Source organism: Rhinatrema bivittatum, chromosome 4, assembly GCF_901001135.1.
Source record: "Rhinatrema bivittatum chromosome 4, aRhiBiv1.1, whole genome shotgun sequence".
NCBI classification, from domain to species: domain Eukaryota; kingdom Metazoa; phylum Chordata; class Amphibia; order Gymnophiona; family Rhinatrematidae; genus Rhinatrema; species Rhinatrema bivittatum.
The window spans coordinates 474952481-474979271 of record NC_042618.1 but is presented as its reverse complement, the minus strand read 5'-3'; the positions used below and the strand labels follow the sequence as shown (position 1 = coordinate 474979271).

General features: G+C 45.5%; 1 long non-coding RNA gene across 1 annotated transcript in view; it reads left to right on the top strand.

The window, feature by feature from the left end:
- The first annotated feature begins 5884 nt into the window (after positions 1-5884).
- Positions 5885-26791, top strand: part of LOC115089210 — a 257159-nt gene continuing 236252 nt past the window's right edge. The window contains exons 1-4 of the long non-coding RNA XR_003856029.1: positions 5885-6108; positions 22555-22711; positions 23261-23387; positions 23733-23879. This is a non-coding gene — a long non-coding RNA (uncharacterized LOC115089210). The remainder of the gene's footprint in view (positions 6109-22554; positions 22712-23260; positions 23388-23732; positions 23880-26791) is intronic.

The window sequence follows — 26791 nt, the reverse complement described above, 5'->3', positions numbered from 1 at the left end:
GATGAAAGAAATACAACTGACTTTCAGGTTTTAATGTTTACAAATTTGGATGAAAATTGTGATCATGAAAATGAAACAGGGGCTCGCATAAAAAAAAAATGTTTATAGATGTAGAAGTTTAGAGCTGAACTATTTGCTGATCACTGGAGTGAGTCGCATCTTTATAAAGCACACTTAGGTGAAGGAGGAGACCAAGCTCATTTTTCCATAAAATGGTACAATTCAGTTTGAATGGGTTATATGGAGTCCAACGTTCAGTTTTCAAAATCGCATTTGGCTTTAGCCTTTACAGCTAAATGGCTTGTGGAGAGCAGTGGCTGCAGCAGGTAGAGAATATTGGTTTTCATCTGCCTCTGATTTGTACTTAAAGTAACAACTGAATCATATCAGGTTAAAGTGCACCGTCAGAGCAACAAAACATTTTAGCACACCTGCTCGGGTTTGTTTTCAGAGTTTTGTAAGTGCGTTCTCTTGGAGTCGGGCGCTGTATGAATCTCATTCCTCCATTTCCTTTCAATGACTAGATCACTTGATTTGTCAGTTTCTTTCTATCATATTTCACATGCATAGTTTTGTTCTATGCAGTTTCATTTGCTTCTGTCACTTTGTCATCTGTTCATACTTGGCATCAATTAAAGATAATTTGTAAGGACCTTCAGCAGGAATATTCCGACTGGTTTTTTTTTTGTCTGGAGTCCAATTTGTTTTGCTTCCACTGCTCTTTTCAGCAGGCAGAGCTTCCCAAAGGAAATTAATGTCAAACTCCACTGAGTTCCCTGCTCTAGTAGCAGCTGCAGAATCCCAAGTCAGAAGAGCGCTTGGGATTCACGGGTGCTAATCCCCGCCCTGCCCCGTGCGATTTGGGGTGCCCGTTCTCTCTTCCTGGGTCTCCGCTCAATCAGGGCAGTAAACAATAATTGCACCGTCCCCTTTTTTGTCTCCTTTTGCAAACTGCCATGCTCTCCATGCTAGCGGGCCATGCTTCCCAGAGGCGGCTGCGTGTTTGCTTCTGTAGCGCTAAGACGGCAGTTACTCTTCGGCAGGCTACTGCATCGTTTTGCTTTGGTTTTTCTTGGCAAACCCTGCAGGCTTTGCTGAAATGTGGTTCGTCCAATTGGCTGGGCAGAGGGTTTGAGTAAGGCACAGTCTTTGGGCAGCTCTGAGTCCTGACAAAGCTTTCACCATTCCTTCGCCTCAGCTGACCCGGTCGCATTCGCTGCTGTTATTATAGGCTGCTGTTTGAATTTCTCCTCTGATAAGGCTCCTATGTCAGTTCAAACTAATGGATCTTATCCTCCCCACCAGTTCTGATTAATCATATTTAAATACAGAGGTGGTCATTCTGTCTCAATAGTTTTGCAAATGTCGGCAAGTCTGAATAACCAATCCTTGCTTTTCAGAGAAAGAAGACTTTTAGGACTGCTGTACGTAAGGCTGGCCAGTTTTTATTATCTGCTCTTTGCCTGCAGTTATGAGTAAACAGAAGCCAGTCAGCAGCTTTCTAAGGTTGCTCCATTTCTTCCTTGTCTGCATAACTTTCTGTGCCGCCTGCGAGTATGTGGCATATAAATAAGGATAGATCTGCAGCACCATCCTGTGTCTCTCACGCACCAAAAAGATGCATGCAGCAAAATACAGATTACGAAGGCAATCAACCCCCAGGAGTGACCTGCACTCATGCTCGACCCGCACATGTTATCCCAAAATCCAGGACTCGCCTCAGGTGCATCACTAAGGAGAGCTTTAGCTGAAACTTTTTTCAAAAAGCCTGTCCGGTACCACAATCGATTGCCTCCTGTACTACTCTCCTGCCCCTCTGCTTCGGATTTTCCTATGGGAATGAGCACAGTTCTTTATCTGCCGGCTTTTTCAGGATTCACAAGAAGATGGAGGGTCAAACCAACATTTGTTCACACTGATGGTTTTCTAAAGCTCTTTTTAAAATTATACTTTCCAACAGGAAGCAGCTGACATGGCCATTCCTAATGCTTAAGTTAGGACCTGCTTATGGGATTTGCCCCTTTCTGTTCCAGCTGATCAGACTGCTTGAAAAGTAACGTGATGGAGGCCATGAGCAAGCTTGCTATTCTTGCATTTAATCAGAACGTAGCAGGGTACGCTGAAAGTGCAGCAGAATGTGCTGCCAGTGCACACACAATCACACACCGCAGGGCAGGCGTGTACTGAAGAATTGTAAAACGCCAGCCTGAGAAGCCTAATGTCAGGGGACGGTGCTACCCGCTGAATGCAGGCCCAGACAACGTGGCCACACCCTTCTCCACTCCTCTGCCTACAGATGTGGAAATCTTAAATCCAGGACTGGGCCTGATTTGAAGCAGACGGGGGTGAAGCGAGTGGGCATTATCTCCCAGCATCGTCTGTGTTTGCAGGAAGGTGGTGGTGGTGGTGGGGGGAAACATGTTTAAGATATTATCCCTGGCTTTCAAAGCCATTAAGGGCCATTATTTAATGGAGAAGTTGTCCTGGTAGGAGCCAAAATGAAACCTTAGGTCAAGCCAAGAAAAAAGAATTGGACCATTCCCATGTTCAAAGGATTGCAGCGGTCAGAAGGAGAGCTGCGGAAATCCTTGTCTGCTGCCCTGAACCAGGAGGGGGCTGCACTGCTCCTCCCCAGCACCTCCTCTTCTGCTTCTTTAGCCAACTGACCAGTCAGGGCAGGCTCTCTGCTTGGCTCTTGGATTGTGATCCCTTCCTCGGGGACCATTGATTGGGATCTGTTATGAAAAACTCCTCCCTTTCTATTTTATAAGCTTTGATTGGGGCGATTTGATTTGCCCTGAGTCCACAGGCGCTCCCGAGCATTTAGGGTTCTGTGATTAGGCAGGGGTGTGTAACATGGAGGGGGGTAACTGGTAGACGTTGGCACTGTAGTGATGAGTTTTGTTACGTTGTTTTCTACAGTGAAAATGAACGTGTTTGAATGCTGCGATTAAATATCCGTTTTGCTCTTGGGCTGGGATTTTTCATCCTGCAATTGGACAGATATGCAACCATGGGGGTTCTGTATTTTGTTAATGTGGGTGATGCCCAGATCTAGGGTCGGGGGTTGGTTACGCGTTTGATGCAGGGAGGGAAGGACGGGGCTCTGTAAGCTTGTGCATGCTGTGTCTGAGATTTCTGTGGGATAATATTCTTTTGGTTTTGTTACCTGTACTCATGTGGTCTGCTCTGGATTATGTTTCATGCCTGGAAAGGTGGATAAGAAATTTCTAAATTCAATTCAATTCCTTTTTACTTTAGTGAGAACCCTATTTACTAAGCTGCAATATCACATTTGCAAACGCTGATTTTTAGCATTTAGCAGTTGCTAAAAACAAGTTATCATGGGTAATTTTGAACTAGCATGAGCTACTTGCAAATCACGCGAAGCGGTGTATGCAATTTCTTCACCAGAAGTCAGGTGCAATGCGCTGCAGGCAGTGCTATGATAACAGAACAGCGAGGATTGCGATGCCCTGGGAAAGTTAACAAAGAGAGGCTTAGCTTTCCACCAAGAGCATCCCCAGGCTAGGGCATCTGGCAGTGCTACTGGGGCCCCTCTGGACTGTGATCCAAATGAAACGTCCCTCTCCCAAGCCTCCCCTGCTGCCCTATATAAAGGTGAATTTAAAGCCCTCTTATGCCCCCTCCCCACACCCAACACAACACTATTAGCCTCCTCGCTCCCAAAGACGCCCCACCCCAGGCTGATAACCCCATTCTAACCTCCAAGTTCTGAAAAATTGGGGAGGGATTTGGAGGCCATGGGCAGAGCTGAGAGCTCAGGACTGTGTTTCTTCAGGTCTGCATGGGGAAGGGGGGCTGATAATAATAATATGCTGGGTAGATGGGAGGGGGGGTACAAGGGGACGGTCAGTTTGCCCCTTGCTTAGGACACCGGGCTTGGGGAAAGCATTTCACTTTGGCCTTGTGGCCAGGAATACATCTCCTCTTCCAGCTGTGGCAAATGTGCGCGATGGCAGCCTGGGGCAATGCGGGACTTACCTGGACACTGCGGCTTGGTAAATCCTGCAGAAGTGTAATCCACATTAAAATGGCACTTACAAAGCCACCGTAATGCAGTTTAGTAAACAGGGCGCTGAGTTTGCACTGCGTTGTGCAGAGATGCAGAGCCGGTCGTGGCACCTGCAACATCACAGCTATCACAGATGGCCAAGGAGGCAAGACTTCTAGGAATCTCACTGTCATTTCAGGCCTGTTTGGCATAAGTGTCTGGGATTGTTTGCCTTGATTTGGCACTGCTAGGGACTTGGAAAAAATTTCCAGTAAAAATATATTTGCTGCTCTGGGCAAATAAAACTAATCGTATTCTGAGTTTTGAAAACTGATGTGGAGAGATCCATGCATATTGTGCCAATCTTGATGAGACCTCAGGCCTGACCTTGCTGTATTATCAGCCCCCTTACGATACGCGTGCGAAGCTCATGACCACTTTCTGGTCATGAGCTCTGCGTACACCAGACAAACCTGGAATAAGGCAGATGAAGTGAATGGAGAATTTACAGAGCATGAAGTCAGCACAAAATGTGGAGAAGAACCAAAAAATGCATGGCCCACACTTTAATCACTAGGTCCGTCTCATTCACATTTCCTCTCCAAGCCGCATGTGGGATAACTCCACAGGGAACAACGGTGGAAAAAGCAGCAGCAGCAAGAAGCACCTAGAAAACCTTTTATAAGAGACAAAAAAATGCCCATGGCTTAGCAAGGTGCAAATCATGGACAACAGGAGTCGAAAAGGCAAAATGCCTTCTTCATGTCTGCTCCTTAACTGAGGGCCAGCCGGGCCTCTTTGCCTTGTGCATAATGTTCAGAGGGCAGCTGATGGGGCAGTGGAACTTGGAACATCTCTGCGGCCCCTACCCTGCAGGACCCTGCATGGCGCCCGCCCGCCACAGCTGGATATACGCAATCGGCACATCACATGCATCACCCATGTTGGGACAGTGAATTGCGTGATGGAAAGCCTTTGATATCTTCTGTGTGGTTTTGTTTTTTTTTTTTCCAGCTCTGGAGATGGATACTGCCTGGCGTGTCAGACACATAGGCAACCGCGGCACGCAAAAAGAACGAACCCGTGAAGCCAGAAGAGCAACTGCTGCCAATTCCTCTTCCTGCTCCTTTTATCAAGGCAGCTGTGAAATGCAGAGGCGGTAAATTTGTAACCTAATTCACAAGTTAGGCAGCAAATCCGTGCATGAGTTGCACTAAACCTCATGGCGGACTTATGTACATAGCTCTGCTTTGAAAACTAATCCTCCAAATCCAGCTGCATGCACTTTCACCTGCTTTTTAGGGTGCAGATATTTTCGGAAAAAGTTACTTGCATACATTTGAACTTTTGAATGGTTTGTGTAAATCCAAACCTCTCCGCACCTCCACCCCAAGGAATGCCTCCGCTCAGGCCAGGTAAACTTACATGCAAGCAAGGCAGGCAATTTTATAAAAGGTCATTTCTGCCCAGAAGCCCCTGTGAAAATTACCCTTAGAATGACTTTCAGCTGGGCCAGCTGAGCACAGACAGACATGCTCGCTCCAAGCTTGCTGTGTTGCACCATGCTGAGGACTGTAAGATTGCAGGGGGGATCATGCGCTGCTCTTCATTACCCGAGTGAGGCCAGACATGATCAGGGAATGGTCCACCAGCTCCACCACTGGACTGGGCTGCTGGTCTTCCTCTAATTCCCCTAACCAAACCAGTACCGGGACCCCATGACTACTCCTGGTTGCCTTTCTGTCAGCGCAGTAAGTATCCATGTGTATTCCTTGATTTTGTGTGTGTGTGTGTGTGTGTGTGTGTGTGTGTATGTGTGTGTTTAGGGTTCTCACACATTGTTGATTGGTCCAGAGTGTGCTGCTAGACCAAAGGTCAGCAATAATGCCAGTTGTCTAAAATGTGAAGTAAAGCATGTGCTCTCTTTTGTATTTTACAGTTTGATCCACATCCCATAAACACCATCTTTGTGAACTGGGGGTTAGATGGGACATTTTCCCACCTCAATTCTGGGTACTCCAGTGGCTCTAGATGGATGCACTAGGGGACAAGGGGCTGGGAGACCAGCACTGGCATGTCCTAATGGCCACTCTGTGAGTATTTTCCCCTTCTATTGTGTCATGCTCGGCATAGTGGCTCGTGTCTTTGTTTGCAAGTTTGCTTTCATGTGGTACCTCTCTGTCTGGCATGCTGATTTGGCAGGTGCTATGCAGCATTTTTTAAAAATTGTGTTTGCTAAAGTTCCGGCTTTTATACGCTGCATGATCATTGCTTGCAGCTCTGTCCTTTGTGTGTGCTGTGTTATTGTTTCCATTTTGTACTGTGTGCATGGGTTGCATGCAGAGGAAAAGCATGTGCTGCTTGTGTGCAAGAAGTATGGGTGATTTCTGCTGTGCCTACAATCAGATCTGTGGTCTTTCTTTTCTCTTCTGTGGTTCTGACTTTCCATTTTCAGTCTATGGTGATATGGGTCATTGGGTTTGTTTTTTTTTTACCTTGTGTTGCCCTTTTCTACCCTTGTTCTATAATTAATTTTTCTCAGAGTAGATAGGCCAAATGCAATAACCGTCTAGGGGTCTGAGCCCTCCAGCCCAAGACCTTTGTCAGTGGAAGAGATGGCCCTTTTGGACACGGAGTTATGTGTGCTCCTTAACAGTTTGCTTTTCCTTTCTTGGGTTCTGTTTTGTCTGGGGCTTCATTTCTGAGTTGCATTTTGTTTTGCTCTGAAAGCTCCCTCATGGGATCCTTACCCACAGAGGGAGGGGATAACTGAAAGAGGACTCATTTTGTCATGAGTGCATTTTTGGTATAACTGTTGTGCCTGGTATCTTTTGTTGTAGTGAGTTCTGAGCAGAAACGGTGGGTATGGTAGCGGTATCTGCACTGTTTGTGTGAGGGAAGATGTGAGAGTGAAGAAGATTGCTAGGGAAGGGCCCGGGAGTTTTTAACGAGAGGAGTGCTATGAATTACGGTCAGAAGGAACTGCGGGTACCGATTTTCTTTCAGTGCTGTAGGCTGTTGACTCTTGCATGCATATGATGGGTAAAATCTGGAGTGGCTCAGCCTGACCTACATGACATGGAGTCACCGATCAACATAAGTTGGGGCAGGCAACAGCAATCCTACACTGCCACAAGCAGGTTGGATTTTCAGGATATCCACAATGAATATTTATGAGACATATTTGCATGCACTGCATCTACTGTATGCAAATCTCTCTTATGTTATGGCATGCGATCAAGAATAACGGCACAACTTGTTTGAGTTAGGTTTTCCAGCTTTATCGGGGAACTGCCAAAATAGCTCCCATTGACTATAGCGGAAGCCGTGGCTGTGGCAGTGGAGCTTCCAGAAATAGTTCCACCTCGGGCTGCAGTAAATATATTTCAGTTTCTGGGTTGGGGGCGGTGAATAAAATAGAAATAAGCTTGTGGATGAATAACCCTTCATGGGGTGGTTTATGCCTGAAGCAGTCTCTATGGAGTCCCAATATATCCTAGATTTCTTTATTTGAGTTGCACTGAATAATTATTGAACATCCCACACATTTCCCCCAAATTCACAGCGAAACCTAGATTTCCCCAGATAGTCACCCTCTGAGTCCAAAACAGATTGGTGGGGAGAAGAGAGTTGAATAGACCCCCCCTTGTTAATAAGTGAGCCGTTAGTGCTTGGCTGGGAGTTAATTTGGATCAGGCATGATGTGATAATTCAAGTAACACGAATCTAGCCCGTACAGCAGCTGGATTTCCTCCCAGTGTTCTCTGCTCTCTTTCTCTCTCACATCTGCACTCTTATGATAAATGAGCAGGAAAAGCATCTTACATTTTTCTTCTAAGCATCCAGAAGCACAAAACTGAAAACTTGAGCATGCCCTCACAAATGAGCTAATTAATATTTTACAAGGCAGAAAACACAGTGAAACCATACTAGTCCCCAGAGAAAGAGCGTGGAGTAGAGCAGGGTGCAGGTGTCTGGATTTCAGTCATCAGTAATGTTAAGGCATAGGAAATAACCTATGCTAGCAGAAAACATTTTAGAACTGTAATGGATGTAAAATCCATTGAATTTATCCATGGTTACTGGCTGATTCTGTCTCCTACGATAGACTAAGTCAGTCCTGGGTTTTTTTTCCTGTTGCATGTAGGGATCTGTAGGCCTGGTTTCCCTAAGAAGCACAAAGTGACTCTTGCATGCATATGATGGGTAAAATCTGGAGTGGCTCAGCCGGACCTACATGACATGGAGTCACTGATCAACATAAGCTGGGGCAGGCAACAGCAATCCTACACTGCCACAAACAGGTTGGATTTTCAGGATATCCACAATGAATATTCATGAGACATATTTGCATGCACTGCATCTACTGTATGCAAATCTCTCTTGTGCATATTCATTGTGGATATCCCGTTTGTGGCATTGCAGGACTGATGTTGCCTACCTTGCTCTGTCTATGTCTCCTACCTAACCCACTAACTGCCTATTGCTGACATGTGAAAACATTTGAGAGAGAGAGATTGAAGAGAAATGCGAGAGATGTCTCAATCTCCCACTGGAATGCATTGGAAGAAAGATGCATTTTAAGAGGGAAACAGAGGGAACAGTGCTCCTCAGTTTTTTCAAATCTCAGGAAGCTCTCTGCAAGGGTTGGGAAATGCACTGCATCTACTGTATGCAGTAGATGCAGTGTATTCAGTCAGGTCTGAAGAAGAAGACAAGACTCTTGGGTGTTGGTTCAGATCCACTTTAGATTGATAGTGACTAAAGGTCCTTACCATTCGAAACTGTTTTAACTCGCAATAACATTCTCTTCTCTTTAGTCTCTCTATGTTGTTCTGTAATACATAAAACTGTACACACCATCGTTTTGAATTTGGGCACAGGGAATGGTATTCTTAGATATTTCATAGACTCGTAGTGCTATACAAGCTCGTGTCAGTGCTCTCCCATATAATCATCATCTCTAATTTTTAGTTGTCCGTTGGTCATGTTCAATATTTAATATAAAAAACCCTCTTTTTTAAAAATGTGATATATTCAAGAGCTCATGCATACAACTCTGAGATCTCCTGATTAACTACATCTTTAACATGAAAGTTTTTCTTCATTTATATAGAAATGATGCACATCACAATCTGATGAAACCATTTGCTAGTCTTTCGTTTTCTTGCCATGCGACTCTCATTCAATAAGCCTCTACTTTCTATTCCAAGTTCTATTCAAAAAGGAAATCTTCTTTCCCTTGCTTCGATATCGTTCTAAGCATCTCTCACTCTCCACATCTCCACATAGTTCCTATTCTGACTGATGTTGTACTGCCGATCCAGGTCTGACACAGACCACGTTTCAGGATCTCACCCTACCTCATGGGCTGTTCATTCTGCTCCCAGAATATTACTTATATGTTATACTGCCGATCCAGGTCTGACACAGACCACGTTTCAGGATCTCACCCTACCTCATGGGCTGTTCATTCTGCTCCCAGAATATTACTTATATGTTATATTGCCGATCCAGGTCTGACACAGACCACGTTTCAGGATCTCACCCTACCTCATGGGTTGTTGATTCTGCTCCCAGAATATTACTTATAGCATAAAACTCCATGGCACTGGAGTTCACGTGAGCAATATATAAACCATGTGGATTTCACAGAGCAACCAATCACAGCACTCTGTATAATTTAAATAGCAAAATTCTGTTCTTTATTTTCAAAACACCATAATAACATAGTAAATTATGGCACATAAAGAGCAAAATAGCCCAGTCAATCTGCCCAGTTGAGATTCATCTTCTTTTGGTAGATGTGCATAAAAAATTCCCAAATACCAACTCCCAATACCAACTCCACCCTGGAGCCTTCCACCCAATTTCGCAACCCTCCTCTCAGATCTAACCCAATCATCACAGTTTGGGCCTTCCTCCCATGCTTTCTTGGAGCCCCGATGCAATTGCACCATTGCTGTTTTGGGTTGGAACTGCTGCTCTGTGCCAGTTATTCACCTGCTTTCTTTGATGCAATCATACCACTCCTGTTTTGGGTTATACTGGCATTCCTTGCAAATTATCCCGTAAAAACATAAGAATTCTCATACTAGGTGAGACCAAGAGTCCATGAATCCCAGCATCCAGTCTCCTCTCCACCTGGCAAGATCCCAAACCATAGAGAGATCCCATGCTGCTAATGTCCAAGGATAACTAGTGGCTTTCCCCAAGTCTATCTGGTTAACAAGTTTATGGACTTTTCCTCCAGGTCCTTGTCCAAACCTTTCTTAAATCCAACTAACTGCCTTTACTACATCCCCCGGCAATGATTTCCAGAGTTTAATTGTGCATTGAATGACAAAGAATTTTCTCTGATTCATTTTAAATGTGCTACTTACTAACAATGCTTATGCTTTTTTCTTATTTTCTTTAGTTGGGTCCTTTTTTTAATTTTGAAGGAAGTTATTTTGGTTAAAATAGCCTCTTTCATCTCACCTTTTAACCATGCTGGCAGTTTTTTGGCCTTCCTTCCACCTTTTTTAATGTGGACTACATCGGATCTAGGCTTCCAAGATGGTATTTTTAAACAATGTCCACACCTCATGTAAACTCTTATTCTTTTTAGCTACACCTTTTATTATTATTATTTTTTTTCTATTTTCCTCATTTGATCAAAGCCTCTCTTTTGAAAGTTAAATGCTAGAGCAGTAGATTTACTTAATGCCCTCCCTCCAGTCATTACGTCAAATTTGGTCATGGTATATTCACTGTTACTGAGTGGCCACACTACTATTACCTCTTGTGCTAAATCCTGTGTTCCCCTAATAGTTAGGGCTAAAATGTTTCCCCCTCTCAGTGGTTCCCAAACTAATTGCTCCAGGAAGCAGTCATTTATTTCATCTAGAAACTTTACCTCTCTAGCATGTCCTGATGTGACATTTACCCAGTCAATAATTGGATAACTGAAATCACCCACTGTGCTGCCAAATGTTAGCTTATTTAATTTATGTTAGCATTTCATCATTCGTCTGTTCATTTTGGTCATGTGGGTGGTAGTATACCCCCACCGCTATACTCTTCCAAATCACACATGAAATTTCCACCCATAAATATTCTACTGTGCATTTAGTCTCCAGCAAGATCTTTATTTTGTTGGACTTTGTGTCATTCCTATCATAAAGCACCCCATTCCCCACCAAGTTGATCCACTCTATCATTGCAATAGTACTGTCCCATTGGTTGTCCTCCTTCCACCAGGTCTCTGAAATGCCAATTATGCCTACCCCTTTATTCAATGCTATACATTCTAACTTTCCCATTTTACTTTTTAGACTTCTGGCATTAGCATGCACACATTTCAAGGTACATTTTTATTTATATAGACAACTTTCCTAGCAGTTAACAGAGATAATTTGGAACCTTTTAACTCAATCTGTTCTTTACTTATAGGCACATGAACAACTTTTACTTTTATTGGAACCTCTCTATTGGGATGCTTTAACTCTCCTGTTTCTTTAGTAACTTTCAAAGATACTTCCTTCCATATTGTGAGCTGCTGAGTGACTGTCAGCTTTCCACCTTTTATAAGTTTAAAAGCTGTTCTATCTCCTTTGGAAAGGTTAGCACCAGGAGCCTGATTCCACTGTAGATAAGGTTGAGCCCATTCTTTTGGAATAGGCTCCTCCTTCCCCAAAGTGTTGCCCTGTTCCTAACAAAACTAAATCCCTCTTCCCTGCATCCACACATTGAGACTCTGGAGGTGTGCCTGCTGCTGGGGTCCTGCACCTGGAACATGGAGCTTTTCAGAGAATGATACCTTGGAGGTTCTGAAGAATCTAAATTTGGCTTCCAGAACCTCCTTATCACAGCATCCTACATCGCTGATGCACACGACACACATGGCCCACGACAGCTGGCTCCTCCCAGCACTGTCTAAAATCCTATCTAGATGATGCATGAGGTCTGCCACTTTTGCCCCAGGCGGGCAAGTTTCGAAGTGATCCTAACACTCACCAGTTGCCCAACTATCTACATTCCTAATAATTGAATCGCCAGTAATGGTGGCCAACCTAACCCTTTCCTCCTGGGCACAAGCGCTTGGAGACCCATCCTTGGTGCAAACTGTACTACATTTTCATCCTCTTGCCACTATGGATCCTCTGTTTTTATCCCACGCATTTTTAAATTCCGCTAAATTCCTATTTCCGCCACCTTCTCCAGAAGAGCATTCAAGACATCTACCATCCTTTCTCTGAAAAAATACTTCCTGATGTTCTTGGGTCTTTGCTCTTGGAGCTTCACATTATGACCCCTAGTTTTACAACTTTCCTACCACTAAAAAAGGCTGCCTCTTGTGCCCATTAATAGTTGTCTGGTATTTAAATGTCTCTATCATATCCCCACTGTCGCTCCTATAGGGTCCTTCAGTGTCATCTCATATGGCTTTTGGTACAGTCTCTGCACCATTTTGTTTGCCGCTCTCTGAAACAAGTCTAGCCTGTCTTTATCCTTTTTGAGATATGGCCTTCATAACTGAACATAATATTCCGGGGGAGGCTAAGCCAATGACCTATGCAGAGGCTTTATCACCTCTCTCCATACACCCAAGCATCCTCCTGGATTGGGCCACTGCCTTATCTTTCTGCTTTGCTCTCTTGAGATCATCAGACACTGTTATCCCCTAGGTAACTTTTCTGATTACTGCACATTTAATCAAATATTTATTTGTCTTATATTCTGCTGATTACAATAAAAACTGTACAATGTTGATTACATCCTTACAGTTATAAAAATGTGAGCATACATACTAAACCCAGAACTTAAAATGCCAACACATTTAATGCATAAAATAAACATCCATAAAACTATAAAAAAGAACAATAACAGATTCCAGCTTCTCACTTGTAAGCTTGCCGAAGAAGCTCAGATCAGCTCTTCACCTCGCAGCGTGTACCTTTCCCTCCAATATCTGCACCCCAAATGCATGACTTTGCAATTTTTTGCGTTGAATCTTAATTGCTAAGCATTTGACCACTTTTCAAGCTTTTGTAGATCACTTCCCATTCTATCTACTCCCGCAGACGTATCCACCCTGTTATAGATCTTTGTGTCGTCTGCGAAAAGTAAACTTTTCCTCCTCACCTCTCTGCATTGTCCCTCACATAGATATTGCACAAGAACTGGCCGCAGGACCAATCCCCGAGGCGCTCCACTAATCACTTCTGGGTAGCTCCCATTTACCACTACCCTCCGTTGTTTATCACTAAACCAGTTTCTAATGCAGTCCACCACCTCGGGAAGCACCTCCAGGCTGCTCAGTTCATTGATGAGCCTCCTATGGGGGACAGTATCAAAGGCTTTGCTGAAATTCAAGTAAACCACCTTCGGTGCATGCCCTTGATCTAATTCTCTGGTCATCCTCCAGTAAAGAATCAATCAGGGCTTGTTTGACACTCTCCCTCTAGCAAAAACCATGCTGCCTTGGATTTTGCAAGCTACTGGCTTGATATTTCACGATACTTTCTTTAAGTAAAGTTTCCATTAATTTGACGGCCTGTGGTTTCCAAGCTCCACTCTTTTACCAGTTTTATGAAGAGGGGCATCATCTGCCCTTCTCCAGTTGCACAGGACCACTCCCAATCTTTGGACCGGTCTGAAGCTCTCTGAGCTCTTTTGGTATCCTAGGAGGCATCGTATCTAGTCCCTCGCCTTTATCAAAGGCTCTCACCATAACGAGGGCTTTATATGATGATTCTTACTGGACACCGCACTTTACGTTTCTCAGCGGAGGTTCACAGGAGTGAACTTTAAATCAAAATCCAGTTGGAATCGGGAATGCTTTTCATTAATTGCCCATCTCTTCAGAAACAAAGGTCCAAGCAACATTTAAAAAATATATTCCATGCGATATTTTTATTCGTTCTGAACGGAGTAATGGTCTGTAATCTAAATATTTATGTAAATTAAGATCTTTAATTTTTATTCTGTTAATTTTATCTGTGTTTCTTAATTTTATCATCTTAGAATATGTACGGATAAAATGCTGATGTAGGCGTATATGTTTAACTGTTCACCACTATGGTAAGAAATTGAAAAGCCATTAATCAAACTAAACTAAATGATTTGTTGTTCTAAGCATAATAACACAGTGCTCAAATCCCCCCTCCCTTGTTTATCTACCTTAGGGCTGTATTTACTAAGCATAAAATGGGAGAAAACATTTACTAAATAGGCCCCTTAAAAGTGGGCAAGAAAAATGTTAACTGCAAAAGACGGATTCATAGATAAAGGAGCTTCTAGTTTGTTTGGTTTTTTTTATGTTCAGGCAGTTTCTGTATTCAGTCATGCGGATTTTGCCACATAGAAGCGAGGGCATGGGGACTTGCCCTCCATATCCAACAAACGCTTACAGTGATGTCCACGCATGGGGACTGCCCTCCATATCCAACAAACACTTACAGTGATGTCCACGCATGGGGACTGCCCTCCATATCCTACAAATGTTTACAGTGATGTCCACGCATGGGGACTGCCCTCCATATCCTACAAACGCTTACAGTGATATCCACGCATGGGGACTGCCCTCCATATCCAACAAACGCTTACAGTGATGTCCACGCATGGGAACTGCCCTCCATATCCAACAAACGCTTACAGTGATATCCACGCATGGGGACTGCCCTCCATATCCAACAAACGCTTACAGTGATATCCACGCATGGGGACTGCCCTCCATATCCTACAAACGCTTACAGTGATATCCATGCATGGGGACTGCCCTCCATATCCTACAAACACTTACAGTGATATCCAGCATGGGGACTGCCCTCCATATCCAAACGCTTACAGTGATATCCATGCATGGGGACTGCCCTCCATATCCTACAAACGCTTACAGTGATATCCATGCATGGGGACTGCCCTCCATATCCTACAAACGCTTACAATGATATCCATGCATGGGGACTGCCCTCCATATCCTACAAACACTTACAATGATATCCACGCATGGGGACTGCCCTCCATATCCTACAAACACTTACAGTGATATCCACGCATGGGGACTGCCCTCCATATCCTACAAACGCTTACAGTGATATCCACGCATGGGGACTGCCCTCCATATCCTACAAACACTTACAATGATATCCATGCATGGGGACTGCCCTCCATATCCTACAAACACTTACAATGATATCCACGCATGGGGACTGCCCTCCATATCCTACAAACGCTTACAGTGATGTCCATGCATGGGGACTGCCCTCCATATCCTACAAACGCTTACAGTGATGTCCACGCATGGGGACTGCCCTCCATATCCTACAAACGCTTACAGTCATATCCACGCATGGGAAAGAAAACTTCCGTTCTGAGTCTCTTGTGAGTTTTTTGAACCCTTGGAGCAGAGCATTGTGTGGGCACTAGGGATGTGAATCGTGTCCTCGATCGTCTTAACGATCGATTTCGGCTGGGAGGGGGAGAGAATCGTATTGTTGCCGTTTGGGGGGGTAAAATATCGTGAAAAATCGTTAAAAATCGTGAAAAATCGAAAAATCGAAAAATCGAAAAACCGGCACATTAAAACCCCCTAAAACCCACCCCCGACCCTTTAAATTAAATCCCCCACCCTCCCGAACCCCCCCCAAATAACTTAAATAACCTGCGGGTCCAGCGGCGGTCCGGAACGGCAGCGGTCCGGAACGGGCCCCTGCTCTGAATCTTGTCGTCTTCAGCCGGCGCCCTTTTCCAAAATGGCGCCGAAAAATGGCGGCGGCCATAGACGAAAAAGATTGGATGGCAGGAGGTCCTTCCGGACCCCCGCTGGACTTTTGGCAAGTCTCGTGGGGGTCAGGAGGCCCCCCACAAGCTGGCCAAAAGTTCCTGGAGGTCCAGCGGGGGTCAGGGAGCGATTTCCCGCCGCGAATCGTTTTCGTACGGAAAATGGCGCCGGCCATACGCGTATGGCCGGCGCCATTTTCCGTACGGAAAATGGCGCTGGCAGGAGATCGACTGCAGGAGGTCGTTCAGCGAGGGTTCCGGCGCCTCGCTGAACGACCTCCTGCAGTCGATCTCCTGCCGGCGCCATTTTCCGTACGAAAACGATTCGCGGCGGGAAATCGCTCCCTGACCCCCGCTGGACCTCCAGGAACTTTTGGCCAGCTTGTGGGGGGCCTCCTGACCCCCACGAGACTTGCCAAAAGTCCAGCGGGGGTCCGGAAGGACCTCCTGCCGTCCAATCTTTTTCGTCTATGGCCGCCGCCATTTTTCGGCGCCATTTTGGAAAATGGCGCCGGCTGAAGACGACAAGATTCAGAGCAGGAGCCCGTTCCGGACCGCTGCCGTTCCGGACCGCCGCTGGACCCGCAGGTTATTTAAGTTATTTGGGGGGGGGGGTTCGGGAGGGTGGGGGATTTAATTTAAAGGGTCGGGGGTGGGTTTTAGGGGGTTTTAGTGTGCCGGCTCACGATTCTAACGATTTATAACGATAAATCCTTAGAATCTGTATTGTATTGTGTTCCATAACGGTTTAAGACGATATTAAAATTATCGGACGATAATTTTAATCGTCCTAAAACGATTCACATCCCTAGTGGGCACGTGAAACGCCTGCTGCAAGATGCACCTGCAAGAAACATTAAGAACAGCAAGGGATTCCTTCCCGGTGGCGACTCTTTCATCAAATTCTGTTTCTATACAAAGCCTTCCACACTTTCATGACAAAGATGTCGTTTATCAGGAGATTCGAGAGTTGCATGTATGAGTTTTTGAATTGATCAAATTTAGAACCTCATTTACTAAACATTGTTCCCATAGACCCAGAAAAAATGAGGCCCTTAGTTTTTTTTTTTTCTTTTTAAATCAAATATTGATGGTTTGCAATGGATAACTAAAAAATAACAGACTTGATTATATGGGTGATTATTACCCTTGATCAATTAGCTTTCATAATTTTGACACAATTGCAACATTGCTCTCCGCTTCAGTGGTGAGGTAAAAGAGGAATTGGATTCAGACAACAACCAACAACCAACACTTTTACGGTTCAAGGTACTGATACGCAGACCTTAGGGAAAAAGCACAGGACTGCTTCTATGGCCAGGATCAAAAGCAAAGTACGTTCAAGCAGCAGCATTGTATGAATTATCAGGAAGGCTGCTCACTCTGTAAAAATGTTGCTAGCAGTAAATTTGTTATGGGTTGGATAGTCGCTTGCTTTGGATTGTAAATATTACCGCCCTTAACATAAGGCTTAGGGGGAACCTGCACGGAGCGGCAGTTACCACCCTTTACATAAGGCTTAGGGGGAACCTGTACAGAGCGGCAGTTACCACCCTTAACATAAGGCTTGGAGGTAACCTGCACGGAGCAGCAGTTACCACCCTTAACATAAGGCTTGGAGGTAACCTGCACGGAGCAGCAGTTACCACCCTTTACATAAGGCTTGGAGGTAACCTGCACGGAGCAGCAGTTACCACCCTTAACATAAGGCTTGGAGGTAACCTGCACGGAGCAGCAGTTACCTCCCTTAACATAAGGCTTAGGGGGAACCTGCACTGAGTGGCAGTTACCGCCCTTAACATAAGGCTTGAAGGTAACCTGCACGGAGCAGCAGTTACCTCCCTTAACATAAGGCTTGGAGGTAACCTGCACGGAGCAGCAGTTACCACCCTTAACATAAGGCTTGGAGGTAACCTGCACGGAGCAGCAGTTACCTCCCTTAACATAAGGCTTAGGGGGAACCTGCACTGAGTGGCAGTTGCCGCCCTTAACATAAGGCTTGAAGGTAACCTGCACGGAGCAGCAGTTACCACCCTTAACATAAGGCTTAGGGGGAACCTGCACGGAGTGGCAGTTACCACCCTTAACATAAGGCTTGGAGGTAACCTGCACGGAGCAGCAGTTACCACCCTTAACATAAGGCTTGGAGGTAACCTGCACGGAGCAGCAGTTACAACCCTTAACATAAGGCTTAGGGGGAACCTGCACTGAGTGGCAGTTGCCGCCCTTAACATAAGGCTTGAAGGTAACCTGCATGGAGCAGCAGTTACCACCCTTAACATAAGGCTTGGAGGTAACCTGCACGGAGCAGCAGTTACCACCCTTAACATAAGGCTTGGAGGTAACCTGCACGGAGCAGCAGTTACAACCCTTAACATAAGGCTTAGGGGGAACCTGCACTGAGTGGCAGTTGCCGCCCTTAACATAAGGCTTGAAGGTAACCTGCACGGAGCAGCAGTTACCACCCTTAACATAAGGCTTAGGGGGAACCTGCACGGAGTGGCAGTTACCACCCTTAACATAAGGCTTAGGGGGAACCTGCACGGAGCAGCAGTTACCACCCTTAACATAAGGCTTAGGGGGAACCTGCACGGAGCAGCAGTTACCTCCCTTAACATAAGGCTTAGGGGGAACCTGCACGGAGTGGCAGTTACTAGAGATGTGAATCGGAACCGGAATCGGTTCGGATTCCGGTTCCGATTCACATGTGTTTTTTTTTTCATCAGGCCCGATCGCGGTTTTGTTTATCGGCTGAGTCCGAGCCGATAAACAAAAAACCCACCCCGACCCTTTAAAACTAATATCTTAGCTTCCCCCACCCTCCCGACCCCCCCAAAAAACTTTCTACAGGTACCTGGTGGTCCAGTGGGGGTCCCTGGAGCCATCTTCTGCTCCCGGGCCGTCGGCTGCCACTAATCAAAATGGCACCGATAGCCTTTGCCCTTACTATGTCACAGGGGTTACCGGTGCCATTGGTCAGCCCCTGTCACATGGTAGGAGCACAAGATGGCGCCGGCCATCCAGTGCTCCTACCATGTGACAGGGTCTGGCCAATGGCACGGATACCCTGTCACATGGTAAGGGCAAAGGCTATCGGTGCCATTTTGATTAGTGGCAGCCGACGGCCCGGGAGCGGGAGATCGCTCCAGGGACCCCCACTGGACCACCAGGTACCTGTAGAAAGTTTTTGGAGGGTCGGGAGGGTGGTGGAAGCTAAGGGATTAGTTTTAAAGGGTCAGGGTGGGTTTAGGGGTTATTTTTGTGTGCCGTTTTTCCCACCCTCCCCCAAAATGATGAGAACCCCCACGATCAATATCGTGGGGTTTTCTATCATTTGGGGGAGCCCCCAATTTCTGATGATTTTGAAAATATTGTCCGATATTTTCAATCGTCCGAAGCCCGATTCACATCCCTAGCAGTTACCACCCTTAACTTAAGGCTTGGAGGTAACCTGCACGGAGCGGTGGTTACTGCCTTGGGAAACTTGCTGTGCAGACTGGATGGACCAAGGGCTCTTTTTCCACCATCATTGCTATGTTATGGGAAAGCACAGACTTAAATTCATACGGGTGCTGAAAATCTATGAAACGTCTCCTCAAAAATAGAATTATCTTTGCTTAAATTCAAAAAAGAAAATCTAATTTATGTACGTAAAGTTTGTATTTACGATTTTTTGAAGAAGAGAATGCCACTGTAAGGTAGTGAAATTATTTGGTGGTCTACATGGAAAATTGCTCGTTTCGGTTCAGTTCCTAGTGAACAGTTGTCCAAGGCCCACCCCAGTGTAAAACTCCCCCATCACAGATTGGCACGTACTGGCAGCAAGGTTGGCAGACTCACTGGAAAGTGAATTATCTGCTCTCTCTTCGATGTGGTACCCTCAGGGTCTTGGCGGGATAATGTGGAGAAACCCTTTCCAGTGCGCTCTCAATCCAGCCCCTCCCAGAAGCAAGTCACTGGGAACCCATAGGTGTCCAATGGCTCTACCTGGAATAGGAAGAACGCTGACTACAAACTGCAAGAACGGATCTCAGCCTTAGATGAAGGGGCACGAGCAAGTTTTCCAGTGTTGGGCAAACAAACAATTCTTTGGGGGAAAAATCCACCTTGCCGGTCTGTTTGCCCGGAGTTTTCCTTGCCAAGTCTCCTTGCTGTGTTTATATTTAGCTTCAGGCCCCAGTTGTAGAATAAAACTGTTTGCTGCCGGATCCCCTGGCATTTATATGAAGTCAGCTGACAGCAAAGCTTTCCTCCTAACACATGGTCTATGCCCCATGCCAAACGGTGTTGAAGAAAGCTCATGGAAATCTATGGCCTCGGGAACAATCTGTTTCCCTTTCATTTTTCTTGGCTGGAGCTTTTGAAGCAATACGGAAAGGATTAGCTTTGAGGGGCTTTTTTTGTTTCTGGGAGATAGGCCCAGGTGTTGAAATTATTCCTTGGTGCCCTCCTCTCTTTGTGGTGGGTTTCCTGCGATCGTTCATATTGCCTGAGATCTTTCTTCCTTCCAGTGCATTTTACAAGGAGTCAGAAAACAAATTGGATTCTGTAGTACGATGGCAATCCTCGGACCCTTCCAGCAAGGAAGAGCCACAGATGGGTGCGAGGATTCTCTCTCTTTTCATTTGCCAGTTGGAATTCAGTGGCATGGGCCTTACGGGGATATTTTCCCCCCATGTACCAGGGCTCCTATGGGAACTCTGTAATCACGGGCCCTTAATGCAGTCACTAAGTGTCATCTTTATGGGATGGCTAAGACTCCCCCTCCCCCCCTGGATGCTGTGAGCGCTATCTCTGCTGGATCCTCAGAAGACCAGAGCCGGGACCTGAACCCAGGTTCCTCCACCTGGCGGTGCCCAGCATTGCAGCTGTCCTGCAGGGGCCATCGTTGGTCCAGGTGTGAAGATGCTAGTGGACATTACCATATTAGGAAGAGATGGTGACGTAGGCTTGGGACACTGATGATAGGTTAGAAATAGAAGAAGTTGAAAGCAACCTCCTTAGGTTAGAGATTGTGGGCCCTGCAATAAAAGCGTTAAAAATCTAGCAAACAAAACATGTTCTACTAATAGAGTGCTGAGGGAAAGGTGCCCAGTACTTCTTATGCTGACATTTAGGTTTCCTCCATGCTTTTCTTCTAACTCATAGTAAATAAGGCCCTTAAGCGGTGATATCTGAGTCATACACTGCAATCTGTAACTTTTGCACATTGCACAATTGCTCCAGTATATGGCTGCATGCGCACACAGGTCAGAAGGAGCTTAACTAGTTGTAACTAAGAGACTCAACCTGCTCCGCCATCCTTTGAGATCCCCCAGAAATCTGTGCTTGGTGCATGCCTGCAGTTTGCATGCCGCAGGCTTATACAGCTTGCGGTGCGGACACATTTCCAAGAACAAAGGAGAGAAACCTGATGGAAGTCCTCTCACAGCCTGCCATGCAATTTACATCAGGGCTTCCTTCCACTGCTTTATGCTTTAAATGAATTGTGAAAATTTCTGCTTGCCTTTTGTAAAGATTGTCCACAGCAGGTTGTGATTGAGAAGGAGCAGCCGTGGGTGTTGCACGTCAGTCATTGACCGCCTACGCATTTCTTTGCTTGGCCTAACACAAAAAGCACTGCAGAGTTTCTTGGTAAGCAGGAGGTAAAAGCAGATGGTGTGGGCCGGTGAGTGTGAAATCTCTTTGTTAGATTCTTTCTGCTCAGGGCTTCCCCTGTTGGAGAGAGTAAAGGCACATATCATGGAGCCCAGCTTGTGCTGGCACAAGGCCAGACAAAGCCCAAGGGCCTTATCTCCTTCTGTCACTCAGTGCTGAGTTTTTCGGACACCTCAATTGTATGCTACAACCTAGTCTTCCTTACAAATTGAATGTAACATGGAAACGGTCAGACAGTAGATACCCCTGGACTTACGCAGACTCCCCGGCTGTGCCTGCCTGCTGAGGTTCCATCACCTCCCTCTCTTGCCCTTACCAGTGTCTGTCCCAAGCATGCTTGACTTCTGTCACTGCCTTGGCTAATTCTTTATGCATGAAGTGCCAGATGTTGTGGACTTTGCTACCCAGTGATGCACGTGATGAGCTTTTTGTGGGATGGAGAGGCTTCTTGAGCTGCTTCCATACTGTAACTGGTTAGTGTACAGAAGTAGTGATGGTAAGTAAAACATTTCTCCATATTGGAGCAGCATAATCAAATGCACCATGAAAAATGCATATATTGTACAAATTTCATAGAAATAAACACTCGCAGCCTTTCTAAGCAGATGGACCCTTAATGGAACCATCTCCCAAGAAGCTGCTGAGAACTAAGGGGAGGGAAGGGGAAATAATCAGGGGTGGGTGGGAGAAGTGGTTTTTCTAGGCATGTAGACTCTTGGTCTAAGTCTTTCCATGTCAACTCTTTTTTTTTTCTCTTCCTCCCCATCCTGATGTGCATGACACACAACTCCATTTCCTGGTGCCAGATTTTCACATTTCTCTGATAATTACTTCTCACTATTTCTCCTTAGTACGTGCTTCCAAGTTTCCGCATCTCCTTTCTGCTTACCATGCCTTCCAAGCTCTTACCCCAGTCTCTTTGACGCTTCCTCTCAGCTGTCAATGCCTCTAAATTGTCTGAACATCTGTCAGGTTTTCTGTTCCTCAACTGCTGAACTTCTATGGTTCCTATGCTCAGTCTTCCAGTTCCTATCATATTCCTCTCATACTTGCTTGCATCCTTTCAGATCTCAGTGCCTGTTGCCACCCTTACTAATGGTCTTCTGCATCTCCAGGGGTTTCTGGCACTCTTCAAGCACTTCCAAAAAGAGCAGTAACAAGCCATGGAACATCATGCACCAGTGACCATGGAGAAGAGAAAAACAGCGAAACAAAGTGTGGAGCAGCCTGGGAGGGGATGGAGGCAATGGCTGATCCTAGTGACAGCTGAATGTGAGTGGATGGATTCTGTGTGAGACTGAATGAGTAGCTGAGTGTGAGGATGAGTGAGTGAATGCTGGGTATGAGGGGGGAGTTAGTGAATGTCCAGTTTTTACTTGTGTTTTTTTAAAACTGTTGACAAGGACAGCCAGGTCATGATAAATAATACATTATTTTTAACTGGGGTCCCAGAGACAATGGCTCCAGGAGTAGAAGATAAGAGAGTGGACCTGAGGAAGTGTCAGGTAAGGTTAGGGGCTAACAATAGGGCCAGTCTAAAGCTGGTTAAGTGAAAGCATAAAATGTCTTATACCATGTGTCTGTCATGTTGGAGCTGATTAGACAGGAGCTGAAGTAGCTAGGACAGACCTTAAGCCTCCTTTTATGTAAATATTTGCATCTAACATAAGAACCAACTGCAGCCATTTTGAAGAGCTGGAGGGGTTCCTACAGGTGCTGATCACATGCATAATTTGGTAAAACCCAATGATATATTGTCTCTGAAGTCTGATTAAAGCTCATTGGTTGACATTCAGTTCTTCTTTGCCTGTGCTCCTCCAGGACCAGAAATGCCTCCTCATCCTTATCCATCTGAGAACTCAACCTGCCGCTGCCGGGCTTGATGCTGCCTCTACCTGGTTTGTAACTGGAGAAGAAGTAGGACGAGGACTCATCACTGTTTCCTGAGGTAGAATGTTAAGTGCAGAAGATGCTTTACTGTCACGTGGATCCAGGCAGTAAGGTCCAGTCACCTGTTCTGTCTGCAGCCGCAGAGCTTGGTGGCTCGAGCCACCTCTTATTCCAGTTTATCATGGCAGCAGATATTTAAACATTTTCTTTTTAGTTTAATCTCTCTACCAATGAAAAATAAGTCAGATATCAGTATGGATGAGCTCTCTTGTTTTCCCCTTACTATTTCTGGGCTCTTTGTATATTAGAAATGGTTCTAGATCAAGAGGTACGAACAGACGTGCAGGGGTTGCTACCTTAGATTTGCCCTGAGCTTTCAGTCATACGGATGTATCTTTTACAGGATCGGCAAGATGGTAGGATGTTCGCTCAGAGGAATCAAAGACCTGTGAGAACTGGGAGCAGGACAGACATGGAAATGATGGCAGAGAAGCACACGTGCCACCCGCTAAACAGACAACTAACTTTTTTTTTCCTGCTTCTGTCACTGGTAAGGACGCATCCTCCTTTTGCATAAAGAGTGACTATTGCATGGCTGTCAGTATTTTAAAGCAATACGGCACATTATCATTTTATAATTCTAGTGGCAGTGATGGTAAATTCTTCTCCACTCAGCGAGGCTTCCTCTGCTTTCCCAAAGCCCCGAGGAGCCCTCTCCAGCAGATTGCTGAATGTAACACAGTAACATAATATCATAGTAAACGATGGCAGAAAAAACCCCCAAATTGGCACATCCAGTCTGCCCAGCTGCAATTCTTCTGCTTTGAGCACGTCAGTTTCCACACTCGATCCAACACCCTTATGCCTTTCATCTGAAATGCCAACGCCTTTCTTACCCCTGACCATATCACTCTTGTTAAAGAACTGACCTCCAGCACCTCCACTGACCTTGTCATTTTCATCTATGATTCCTACAAGAACAGTGGCATGTGGTCAGGGTCTTTAAGGGATTCAGTGAATTCCTAGCACAGACCAATTTCCTTTTACTTAAATTTTTTTCCTTGTCTTTTTTTTTTTAAGTCAGGCAGGGATAATTCATACCCCTGCCCGAGCTGATGCTGCACTCAACCGCCACTTCCTTACCCCCACAGCTAGCAGCATAAGTCACGATTAAATTAAGGTCATCTCCTGCTGCCGGGGAGCCAGTCTCACAGTTTAGCATGAGATCGGCCCTGCAGCAGTAGGAGTTTATATTGCATCAATGTGACTGCTATGGTCCGTGCTACAAAGAACCACCACCGCCACCTCAGAGCCCATCCTGCAGCGGATGAAGAAGACAGGAGACCCCGCAACCTGGCAGCCATCAGCAGAGCCCATCCTGTTGACAGCTGAAGATGAGTCCCAGCAGGCCACTTCAGGGGGCTGAATAAGAGAGGACCTGTGACTTGTCAGCATAGCAAAGAGGCCCTGAACTTGTGTGAGTGAGAGCAAGCCACTGAATGTGCGAGAGTTCCTGTGTATGTGTGTGTGCAGAGAGCCACTGAATGTGAGAGAGTGCTAGTGCCTGTGTGGTTTTTGTGTATTTGTGTGTGTGTGTATGCATGCAGAGACCCACTGAATTTCTGTGTTTGTATGTGCAGAGAGCCTTTGTGAGAATGTGAGAGATTGCCTTTGTTTCTGTTCAGAGAGTCACTAAATGTGAAAGAATGCCTGAGTATGTGTGTGAGGGAGAAAGAGTCCCTGAGTGTGAATATGTGTGTGTGTGTGTATGTGTGAGGGAGAGAGAGCAACTGAGTGTGAGAGAATACCAGTGCCTGTGTTTGTGTATGTATTCAGAGAGCCACTAAATGTGAGAGATTGCCTGTGTTTGTGTTCAGAGAGTCACTAAATGTGAAAGAATGCCTGAGTATGTGTGTGAGGGAGAAAGTCACTGCGTGTGAATGTGTGTGTGTGTGTCTGTGTGAGGGAGAGAGAGCAACTGAGTGTGAGAGAATGCCTGTGTCTGAGTTTGTGTATATGTGTGCAGAGAGCCATTGAATGTGAGAAAATGCCCAAGTATATGTGTGTTTGTGTGGAGAGAGCCATTGAATGTAAGAGAATGCCTGAGTATGTGTATGTATGTGTTTGAGGGAGAGTGTGAGAGAGTGCCTTTGTATGTATGTGTGTGTGTGTGTGTCTGTGTATGTGAGGGAGAGAACCACTGAGTGTGAGAGTGTGCCGGGGGGGGGGGGGGCGGGGCGGTGAGAGATCCAGTGAATGTGACAGAGTACCTGGGTGGGTGTGTGGGAGGGAGAGAGAGCCATTGAGTGTGAGTATATGTGTGTATGTGTAAGGGAAAGAAAGCTACTGAGTGTGAGAGAGTGCCTTTTTTGTGTGAGAGAGTGCCTATGTATGTAAGAGCCAGAGTAGCCAGAGTGTGAGAGAGTGTCTGTGTGTGAGGGAGAGAGAGACCCCGAGTGTGAGAGACTGCCTGTGTGTGTGTATGTGTGTGTGTGTATGTATACATAAGAAGGGGAGAGAGACATAAGAAGGGGAGAGAGCCATTGAAAGTGAGAATATGCCTGTGTGTGTATGTGTGTGACCATTGAGTGTGAGAGAGTGCCTTTGTATGTATGAGATACAGAGAGCCACTGAATGTGAGAGAATGCCTTTGTATATGCAAGGGACAGAGAACCACTGAGTGTGAAAGCATACTTTTGTGTGTATTTGTGTGAAAAAGAGAGAACCACTGAGTGTGAGAGAGTGCCTTTGTATATGCAAGGGACAGAGAACCAGTGAGTGTGAAAGCATGCTTTTGGGGGTATTTGTGTGAAAAAGAGAGAACCACTGAGTGTGAGAGAGTGCCTTTGTGTGTGTGAGAGACAGAGAGCCACTGAGTGTGACAGAGTGCTGTTGTGTATATGAGGGACAGAGAGCCACTGAGTCTAAGAGTGTGTCTTTGTGTGTATGTGTGAAGAAGATAGAGCCACTGAGTATGTGTGTGTGAGTTAGAGTGTGTGTATGGAGGAGAGAAAGAAGATAAAGTTTGTATACCCTCCCCCCAACTAATCCAGGACAATATCAAGGTGACTAGAAATAAAAAATTCCCAGGTAAGGAGACCAGAGGATTTTTTTTTATCCCTATTAGTTTTAATTGTTGGATGTTATTTGATATGTCTGCTGTTTTTAAATGTTTTATTGATGTAATATTTGCAGTGGTGCTCATTCCTGGGTAGGGTTGTTACTGTTTGAGCCCAGGAGTTAGTGTTGTTTTGATATGGCAGATTTGTCTCTTCAAGTAAAATGTAATCTTGGCCGGCTGTGATAGCTTTTTTTTTGAAGCTATGTAAATATTATCCCAAAATACTGTGAGTGAGCTATTGCGACAATATTGGACCCATCTTTAGATGTGAGTATCTCTATAGAAGGGGCCTTTGTAGTTTTAAAAGCTCTTGTACAATATTTTTAGTAAAGTTATTTATT